The sequence below is a fragment of the Silene latifolia genome, chromosome 11, assembly GCF_048544455.1.
Source record: "Silene latifolia isolate original U9 population chromosome 11, ASM4854445v1, whole genome shotgun sequence".
Classification (NCBI taxonomy): domain Eukaryota; kingdom Viridiplantae; phylum Streptophyta; class Magnoliopsida; order Caryophyllales; family Caryophyllaceae; genus Silene; species Silene latifolia.
This window is the reverse complement of record NC_133536.1, coordinates 101,061,441-101,072,987: the sequence shown is the minus strand read 5'-3', so window position 1 is coordinate 101,072,987 and position 11,547 is coordinate 101,061,441. Positions and strand designations below refer to the sequence as shown.

At 37.2% G+C, this 11,547-nt stretch overlaps 1 non-coding gene across 1 annotated transcript; it reads left to right on the top strand.

Moving 5' to 3' along the window:
• Positions 1-1,241: 1,241 nt before the first annotated feature.
• On the top strand, positions 1,242-1,348 carry LOC141616116 (small nucleolar RNA R71). Its single transcript, XR_012530487.1, has one exon. It is a non-coding gene; the product is annotated as a small nucleolar RNA R71 (small nucleolar RNA).
• The last annotated feature ends 10,199 nt before the right edge of the window (positions 1,349-11,547 follow it).

Sequence of the window (11,547 nt, the reverse complement as noted above, 5' to 3'; positions counted from 1 at the left end):
TCCCTTGTTTCTCGCTTCCAATGTATCTTCCGGTGCAAGTTCTGTATCCTTTGGACGCTTCTTACCTCTCGAACGAGGTCTTTCCGGTGATATCTCGCTTAAATGAGCACTAGCAGGCTCTCGAATAAGCTTCCCGTCATCAATACTACTCGATCGACCAATTTCTTTACTCGATCGAGCAGTTACTTCATCAATGTCAGTCGATCGAGTACAATTTCCACTCGATCGACCAACTCCTCTTTGCTCTTCACTCGATCGAGCATAAAAACCACTCGATCGACCCGTTTATTCATCATTTCTGCTCGATCGACCACCTGAAATCAGTCGATCGAGCACTTTCTTGGCTGTCAGCTCGTTATTTTTGCCAGAACACTATTCATCATCAGTTTTGGCCATCTTCGGTTCTGATTTCTGTACTTCCGGTCCCTCATAAGAAAGACCGCTTCTCAATTCTATCAGATTTACCGTCTCATGTAGATTCTTCTCATTTTGAGTCGGTAGATGACCCTGCTTTCTCGTGGACTGATTCGCGGCCAATTGGGCAACTTGAGTTTCAAGTGCTTTAATAGACGCGTCCTTCTGTTGATTTTGTTGATCACTCAGCTACAACTGCTTTATAATGGATTGCAACATAGACTTTATCTCACCTATTTCACTCACCCCACCGGAAGATGATGCACCATGGTTAGGAGAATTGAAAGACGGAGGCTTCTGAAAGCCTTGTTGATTCTTGTGTGGAGGAATATACGGCTGCTGCTGGTTCAGAGGAGGAGTAGGATTGAGCACATTTTGGCTTGTCCACCTCAAATTGGGATGGACATTCGGCTCATAATAAGTATTCGTCTGCCTGTAATGTTGAAAGGCAGCGCATGACTCAAAAGGACTAGGACAATTCTCTGAAACATGTCCCTCAGCTCCACATCTTCTACAGACGAAAGGACCGTCTGAAACAGCATTTACCTGGTACATCCCTCCTTTGGAAGCTCCTCCCAACTCATATTTGTCAAATCTCGCAAAGAAGAGCTTCTAGTGCGGCTACTGAGAAGAAGATTCAGACTCTTCTTTGATTGCCTCTGGAGTTCCCATATTCATCCTTATGGGTGGCCAAATCATCAATGATCTTCCACCCCTTAGTCTCTCCCATGTTCTCAAAGAAATCGGCCATTGGTCGCAGATCCAAAATAGCTCTCTGATCGTCGTACAACCCATTATAGAACTGATTACAAAGACTCCACTTCTCGAACCCATGGTGAAGAATGGTTCGCACCAGCTTCTTGAAACGGACCCATGCTTCATGAAAGTTCTCATCAGGCCCCTGTTTAAAGATCGTGATCTGAGCTCTAATGGCAATAGTCTTCGAGGCGGAAAAGTACTTCTTGTAAAATGCTAAAGCTAGCGAATTCCAGTCAGTTATCCCATGAGCAGCCCGGTCCAGATCCCTATACCACTCCCTTGCAAAGATCGCGGAGTGAGAAAATAAAAATGGTTTCTTTTATCTGATCCGGGTTACGCCACTGGTGGGGGTATGGAACAAAGAAATAATCGATAAAGGTTTCCATGTGCTTAGCTGCATCTTCGATTGCAGCCCCAAATTGGTTTCTCTCAACCAAATTGATATAGGACGGCTTCGGCTCGAATTTTCTTGCGTCCCCTGTAATACAAATCCCTTATAGAGATTCAGCAAATGTCGGCTCGGAGTGATCGGTAATAGTTGCTTCTTCACCATTTCTAGAAAGTCTGGAGAAGTGACTGTCTCAGCTGATGAATTGGAAACTGGAGATGAAGGTGGATCCTCCTCAAATAGAGCGTTCTCGTAGTAACTAGACAGAGTACTCAGCTCTTCCTCTGTCGGCAATATCCTAGTTGATCGCCTCAACTCGCGCAAAGATTTCTCAATCTCAGGATTGTAAGGCAATAATTCACCGCCCTGTGACCTGCGCATAAGAAGAAGCTACAAATAGAATATAAGAATAGTTTTAGGAACGGATGTCCCTTAAACTAAAAGAAAGACTAAAAAATAAAACAACAAATAATTTAAACAATTGCCTCCCCGGCAACGGCGCCAAAATTTGACACGGCTATCGCAACCCTATCAAAGATAAAACCTAACGGTCTCAACTAAAATGTAGCAGAGGCAGTCGAGTATCGAATCCACAGGGAGGTAATGTAACTATCAGCTGTCTAATTCTAGTCCTACAGTAACAAATAGGGGGGTTTGTTGAATTGATTTCTAAACTACGAGGTTTGAAGGAAGAGAAATAAAGGTGAGAGCAATAAGAGCAGGAAAATCGGTTTAAACTATCAAGAAGAGAGGGACATGTCTGGATTTCGGTTCACTACGATAGTCCAGTAACTCAACTGTAAATGATTCAGATGAACTAATGTGAGACGGATGTTGAAAGGTCCTTTCGGTCCACTTTCTATCCTAAAATACCACTAACTTAACTTTCATCCTCATTAGGGTAGTCTATTGTTCATAGCAGGCCTATTTAGTCCAATCTTTCGATCCAGGATTAATTTTAGCCAGATTAAAGGGTGACATAGAAGCGTGCACTCAACTAAGTCGAATAAATACAATTAAATTGCTATGGCGACAGGGTCACACAATTAATTCATCTAATTCATTCACTACATCGTCACATTTCTACCGCAGATCCCCTAATCCCAACATGAAAGGGGTTTAGCTACTCATATTACTAATTAAACTAAAAGCAAATAATTTTCCAGCAGTAAACATAATGAAATAACCAATAAGTCGCATAAAGGGAAATTAGGGCAAAAGTAATAATCGAAGAAAACAAGCAATTAAGAGCAAACAAATGATTAATTATTATTAAGAGGGAGAAAAGAATTACAATCCAAGCGAATCCGGCGTAAAGAACACAAAACCCGAGTAAAAATAATCCCAAAGCAAGGTTACAGTGAATGATGAAAAAGTAACGTAACAAAGTTCTCAGTAGAAAATTTGATAAAGATAAAGATAGATAAAAGATGTTCTTAACCTAGTTAACATAGGTTTAAATAGAAAAGCAAACAAAGTTTAGCGAAATAATTAACACACGGGCTGATTAAGCACATTAACCATCGAAACCACTCGATCGAGTGGATTAAAACCACTCGATCGACCAACTCTTCAGCAAAATCCACTCGATCGACCAAATAGTTACTCGATCGAGTGAATGGTCTTTCTGCAACTTAAGGATCGAGTAGTAAACTACTCGATCGACCAATCTGGGACGTGAAAACCACTCGATCGAGTGGTTAAACTGCTCGATCGAGGACTTTGACTTCATTTCAGCTCAAGTCTGCGCCTAATTGCCTCGTAATCCATGCCACGACGCTTCCAAACACATTATCTCACTCAGGAAAATCCCGTCTCCTCTAAATGCATGCAAAAAGGGACGAAAAAGGGTACGATTCCACTACTTTCGCGTTCATTTCTACAAAAATGGACATAACGAACCAAAGTAGCCAATTCGGGGCAAAATACCATAAAAATAGTATGAAAATGCATAGAAATACGTGCTGAAATAGGCTAAAAAGACTATACATTAGGCACGTATCATCCCATATGTTTGATCCTGTAGAATATGAACCACTTTCTCATTAAGTGATGGGTACGAAATAAATCTTCCTTGAGAAATTGCTTAGTACTTTCTACTCGAGCTCTATCATATTCCATTACACCCCAACAAATCGGGTGCGAGTGAAACAGAAAAAATAGATGTCGAGTTAAGAGCATCCTTTATTATAAAAATTATAGAATGATGGATATAAGAATCCACAATATATCATGTCCTTCAAGTCGCACGTTGCTTTCTACCACAACGTTTCAAACAAAGTTTTACCATAACATTCCTCGAATTTGGAACCGGGTTCCGGTTTGCGGTTGATTCAATTACCAAATCATGAATAGTCATTGGTTCACAGTTAATACAATTGTTACATAGATTAGATATGTATTATATCTTACACTTTCTTAGTACTGTTCTTTTTTCTAATTTTTTTATTTCCTAATTAACAGTTTTTATACAAATTACAAACAATTAAAATTGACAATAAGACCATATCCCTAAGAGATAAGCTAAGAGAGCTTTAAACTAAACCTTTAAATAGATTAATTTTATTCTCATTCATTTATATTTATATATAATATATATCTAAAAAGAAAATAATAGTAAAAAACAATTAGTTTTATGGGGATGAACAAAAAAGAACTCACTTCCTTCTATAGTTTTAGATGAATATTTTTTCTAAATTATATATTCCTATATCATTATAGATATAGAGGATGGATATAGGATAGGTAAAGGCACAACTTTTTTATAATTAAAATTTCTGTAATATGTAACCTCATCGTGCCTCAATACCCAATGGGTGCACCATTCGTTGCGTGGAATTTGAGCTCGTATCATTGTGAAATATGTGAAAAAGATCCCATTTTTTTATTCTAATCGTCATCCAAAAGAGTAAAAATCTAGCCAATCTTACACCTTAGAAAATTTATAAAAAGAAAAAAAAATCTTCTTATTATTAACTAAAATAAAATTACATAAGCTCTGGGACGGAAGGATTCGAACCTCCGAATAGCGGGACCAAAACCCGATGCCTTACCGCTTGGCCATGCCCCACTTCGATTTCTATACTAATAAACAATAATATTGTTGTTGATTGTTCGTCAATTCCAGCCAAACTATCGAAAGAATCAAGTAGATTCTGTTGGTTAGTATTTTAACTTCGACACATGTAAACATAGAAAAAATGAATTTATTGATCATTACTAAAAATTCTATTAAGATATTATATGAAAGTAGAATTTCTTCTATTCTCTATTAAGAATGGAAGGTTTTTTATTGAGTGAGTAAGTTCAAAAAAGGAAAGATTTTTTTTCTATCAATAACTCAATCAAAATAGAATTTTTTAAAAACTAATCTATTATGCTTAATATCTTTAGTTTGATCGGTCTTAACTCTGCTCTTTATTCGAGTAGTTGTTTCTTTGACAAATTACCGGAGGCCTATGTTTTTTCTAGTCCAATTGTCGATTTTATGCTGGTCATACCTCTACTTTTTTTTCTCCTTATAACCAATGGCTTGATATTCAAGAGCAAACAGATGTGAGATGATATTGTAGATACCCAGTATCTGCACCTTCCAAAAACCACCCGATGATGATCGGACTATAACGTGTTTTTGATATGCGTGCGTGGATTGGCTATACATGAGACAGTTTAATGCATTACTCGGATATGAAAAATGATTTCAAAAATGGTTTTCTAACTTCATTTGCATTAAAATAACACTATTTAGAGTTAAAACCGTCTTCGGACCCAAAACCGACTCAGAAACCCACAACTCGAGTCAATCTGAGTCAACCCGAGTCAACCCGAGTCTCAAATGTCAAAAATAATGCCATAAATGATTTTATCTTGCCATTTGCATTAAGATGACAGTAACTAGAATCAAAACCGACACCGGGCCAAAAACCGACTCAAAATTCAAATCCCGACTCAACACGGGTCAAACCCAAGTCAAGCACAAAATGCCTACCCCAAATAACACCCAAAAATCATCTTATTAGATGCTCATATTGTTACACGACATCTTATTTGATTACCACAAATCAAACCAACCAAACAATGGATAGGGGAAAGGCCACGTCAAAATTGAAAAAGACAGGACACCCCATTGAGGCACTAGGTGGCTCGCGCCTCAATGGGCGTCCTCCTTAGCCTCCAAGCAAACTCAACCGACCTACCACCCCACATTTCTCTATAAATACCCACCATCACACACCATAATATTGACGCGAGCGTCCGCCCCCTCACATCTCCCTTAAACTTCTAGACTCGACTTCTTAAGTCACAAAATCGACACGTGTTTTCGACCTACTGATCGAAAACACAAGCCTTACACATTTTGTTTGGTACCGTCGCCGTGCATTCGACCCATTCAACCAACTCAACATTAATCAGCATGTTTTTCAACAACATATTTTCAACTCAGTTTCAAAACAAAATCTTTTTTTAAGGCACTCTTTTAAACTTCTTTGATCGCGAGTAGTCACAACGATAAAACCGTCTCTGAAGTCGTCTACCTCGTAAACATCAAAAACACGTAAGTTTGAGGGTGTAAATAACCCACTTATTTCATGTCTTTGCTGTTTTTATGAGTTTATAAGCATGAACAATGCATAACACGATCCAAAAATAGGAGAAATGCGCCAAAACTGGATTTTGGCCTGAGACAGGGGCTACTTGCGTAGATGGGGAGCTCGCGCCTCTATGCCCTCTCAGGCCTTAATCCAGCCGTGTTTTTGTTCATCTTTCCGCAACATTTTCCTTTTATTTTCTTTTACGGCTTTTACTGCTTTAATTCATTTTTATGACAAATAATTTAACCATAAATCTTAATCACCCTTGGTTCCTTATACCATGACGGTTTTATCCGTGACTCGGTGATATTATTTGGTTAATTACATTTTAAAAGGTATTATAACACTCTTTTCTTTTATTTACCATTTTTCTCATTTATTTACACTTGCAAATATATTAGTCATAATTCATAATCATCCTTGGTTCCTTATACCATGTCGGTTTAATCCGAGTACGATAACAAACTTGACTAATTACAAAGAAATGAACTTAACATATTAGTTCATATCAAACATTTTACATTTTTATTTGCAAACTATATTTTTCAAACTTCCAAATCCGACAACGAATATTACTAAGATAATAGTAATTATTCCGAGTCATGCAAATCATTTAATCACAAAAACGGTTTTAAACAACCTTTTTAGCAACCAGGAGATGCCCCTTGGGTCGTCGTCTGACTCGTGCCCCAAGAAGCTATCTGTTTTCATATTTTAAAAACCTGGGCAGAGCCCTTTCCCTCGCCAATAGACTCGCGCCCCAATGGGGCTGCCTGTCACTGTTCTGTCTCATTTTGGTACTTGTCTAGGACGATCCCGATTACGTTAAACCGAATATATGACGGATCCGATGACAAGTTTGCATTTTATACTTTATACTTTAAACACACCTTTTCAAACAAATGGATCGTGTTAAGCATCATAATCCGAATTTGGTAAATGGATGTTTAACTTCCGTTTTCACATGCAAATCAATCTAAATCCAACTTTGACACCAATTTCTTGGTACATGGATAAACAAACCGACTTAGAAAATTCTCACATGTTAGGTTAAGCTTTTGGATGCACATTCATACATTTAAACCGTTTTATCAACTCTTGCACTTAAACAACCACGATCGATCGGTAGAGGCCGCTACACGGGCGGGATTGGGTGTCCGATTAACGGGCTTCTCAATACGTACCCTCACCCCTTACTCAGAACCTTTGGATAGTGGATAGCCTTATCCAGGGCGTACGAGAGTCATTCTAGCGATATGATGCAAAAGGGGGACGAGTCCTTATCCAGAGCACCCCTTTTTGCCTTGTTTGACCTAGGTATAAAGTGGATTCGAACGGTTTCCAGGCATCCCATAATTGCTTGGTGGCGACTCCGAACATCTCTGTATCGTTTCGTGGCCCTTGTCGAGATGAAACCGACCGATCTAAAGCGATCTGGTCAAAAACATTTTTATGCCGCCGAGCGTGGCTTTTAAAAGACCGCTGCATATCCACATATTGGCTTGGCGTGCAGGTGGCCTGTGACTATAGATTGGTAGATGGCCCGTGTTCAACGACCGGTCGGTGGCCCATGTCCACAGATTCGCGACTCCACTAGGGAGAACTAGGACACTTGTGTCTTTGTGATCCCTTGATACTGAGACTCGAACGAGGTCTTGGTTGAAATTCATTAATTAATATTACGGTCATAAGTCGGGTTCCTTGTCCGGGCCCACAACCTAACCTTTATCGACCAATTGGCTCGTCCCATCGGCGTGAGTTTTCTCATCCCCGCGTATCAAATCCCGATTGAGTCAAGCATACCATTCACGTTACACATTTCTGTTTCATCAAAGAGCTTTCATTTCCTTCGTACACGAGGCTAGGGCACCCTCCTTACACATTTTATTTGGATTGGTATCCTTCTCAAAAATCGGGGATTGATTGCTTGGTGTGTAACCACCCTTTTAAGCCAAAACCCGTGTCAGCATTATGCATAATATAATGAACTATGAGTTCTTTTGTGTTTCGTGATCATAAGTCCTTCCGTGTCATTTTCAAACTTTCAAAAACGCCTTTTTTGCGCCGTTATAACGGCCGTTTCAAACCTCGGTCTTTCGCCGACCGTTGCAAACCCTTTTTATGCCGTCCTAATGACGACTTTCAAAACCGGTTTTCTACAACCGTTTCAAAAACACATTGCGCGCCGTTATAATGGTCGTTTCAAACCTCGGTCTTTCGCCAACCGTTGCACACCTTTTTGTGCCATCGTAATGACGATTTTCGATTCCGGTTTTTATAACCATTTCAAATACACCTTTTTATGCCGTTATAATGGCCATTTCAAAACCCGGTTTTTATAACAATTTCAAATGACCTTTTCATGCCGTCGTAATGACGATTTTCAAACCCGGTTTTTCACAACCGTTTCAAACCTCGGTCTTTCGTCGACCGTTGCATACCTTTTTATGCCGTCGTAATGACGATTTTCAAACCCGGTGTAACACCCCCATTTATTCAGGAGCCTTTAGCTAGACATTCCCAAATAAATAGGACTGTTACCATCTCGGTTTCCCGAGGTAGTGAATAACAAAGTCCAACTCACCAAAGTACTTTATATTAAAAACTTAATGATTACATGTTTATTACAACTTAACCAACTAAAACTTAATATAAAAACATTTACAATTCGCAGCGGAAATAAATAAAGTTATATAATTATTCTATGTGATCTAGACTTCAATTATAGTCCAAGTCAAGCTCTCATCCCAATGCTCCCAAGTCAGCTAATCTTTAGTACCTGTCAAATCTGCTCCCCATAAAACGGTTTACCGCAGGTGTTCACGAATACACAGTCAACCGTGAGGTTGAGTAGGAGTAAATTCTAACAACAAAAACATACGATAACAACCCAATTTCCTTTTTACATTGCACAACCCTCTGACAACATGCTCCATCCTTTTACTTAGCACACCTCCCTTAACAACGTGCTCATTTACTTTGGTACCCCTCCCTTAACAACGTACCGCCATCATGTAATAGTACCCCTCCCTCACAACGTACATATTACCAACACCCCAGTGTACAAACTCCCTCAACAACGTACAACTGACTGTCGCACAGCTTTTCACAATAACCACATTCACAATCAACGATAACAACATAAATCACCTCATCAATATTATTAACACAACTCAATATAAATTCCTCTTCCAACAGTTACAATATGATTAACCAACATATGCAATATAAATCTCCCTTCCAACAATTACGATTATGTCAACCAACACAATTCACATACGATCAATTCACTTTAATGTAAACCATCCAACAAACATTACCGTAGTTGTGTTGTTTTTTGTGGTTGTTTGTTGTAAGTGGTGGTTTGAGGTGAGTGAATTGACCCACAAAAAAAAAATCTACTTTGACATTCTTTTGAATATTTTTTACCTTCAAATTAACTCCCCTCGAACCACCATTTGTAACCAACAACCACCACAAACAACACAACTAAGACCTACCTTACACTCCCCGCTACCTACATACCAAATTTCAGACCATACAAAGCATCATAACCTCTTTAAAAGACCCACTAAAAATCCCCGACCGCCCGCTAATCTCTCTGACAAGCCTTACTTTACACATCAATAGATCCCACATAAAGCCACCTTTGACCATCGTATTTATAATCCCTGGAAAGCTTGTATTTCCACCTTTCCAACGAGTCCAAAAACGCCTCAAACCGACATCGTTGACTATCTTAAACATCGACTGAAAGTTACCCCATTGCAAAATGTTAAGTCCTTCGGGCAAAAAGTCGTGTTTGACAACAAAAAATTTATTAAAGGTTGTGTTTTACAATTTTTTTTTCTAAAGGTGGTGTTTGGAAGAATTTTTTTTTTAAAGGTTGTGTTTGACAATAAAACCCTAATTCGAATAGCGATTAAGGTAACTACGACGTTAATCGGTATTACGCGATTTAATTGTTGTAGTTGTATGTATTATTAAGTTTTTAGCATCTTATGATGAACTAAATTGGTATAGGATTTTTGAAGTTATTAAGATCTGGAATTTTATAATGCTTATATATTATTTTGACTATTCATAATTTTATTTTGTCAAATTGGGAATTATTTAGTTGGTATATTGATTTTACGTTTTAATCGGTTATTTTGATATCAAGGATGAAATAATTAGTTTTTATATTTTATAGTGGTATAAATTATTTTTCTGGAATGAATAATGGATTTTAAGATACCATGAATTTTCGTGGTGACTAATCCTATTTATTAAACAAACAACCACAGTGTTGATGTGTCAGCCTGTGGTTGAAAGTCAATAATTCAAACTACATCATTTCTTTCCATATTTTCAGCACCCACGTTCTATTTAGTAATTAATTATGCACAACAATTGATACTTCGTTTCTCTCATTTGTTCAATTGTTCAATGATGATATTATATAAAATGTTGGGAATTAAATTTCATACTTCAAATGACTAAAAATGTTAATGAAACAAAAAAAAACCTAATGATTAAATAAATTCAGTCAAAATATTAAAATACAAGTATTCTTAAAAAATAAAATAAATGCATCAATCAATATTTACAGCTTCCAATTAATATCGGGAAAAAAATTACTTAAAAGGGACAATTATAGAAGAAAAATTATTAGAAACCAAAAAATAAATTACAGGACTGTTTTCTTAAATATAAAATTCATGTAGTGAAATAAAAATAAAATTCATATTGTATATACTCCACAGTATAAATATTTATAGAAATACCCATATTACCTGTATACTAATAATACTTAAAATAACTACTGATATTGGAGGAAAAATTACTCAAAATAACAACAAAAATGAGAAAAATAACAAATACGAAAGAAATAATACCCAAAAAAATTTCTTTAAAAAAATAAAATTGAAGGATGAGATAAAAATAAGGTTCAAAATAATTAAATCTATTAAAATTGCATAAAAATATAAAAAAAATAACTAGAAAAAATCAAATAAGTTTAATTATCGTTTACCACCAGAAATCGTCAGCAAAGGGGATTTATACATAATTTTTTTTTTTTAAGTCTTATGAGTCTGTACTTCATGCATGAAACATTAATGATCAGATTGACGGTGTATTGAGTGAGAAAGAGAGCATTACGGGGTTAGATTTATTTTGGCGTTTAATTAGACGATAAGAATTATGAGATGAGAAACAAAATAAATTTGACACAGGAAAAATTAAATAAGGAGAGGCTGGAAAAGTGATGGGAGTAATTTATTTAGGGACTTGGGTAACATACGAGTGTTTCATACGGGTTAAGTGTATGCTTTCTTGGTAATAATTAAATGGGCCAAAGTGGTAGATCATATTATTATACATCCATCTTAGATGATATTTAGCTTCGTAGGC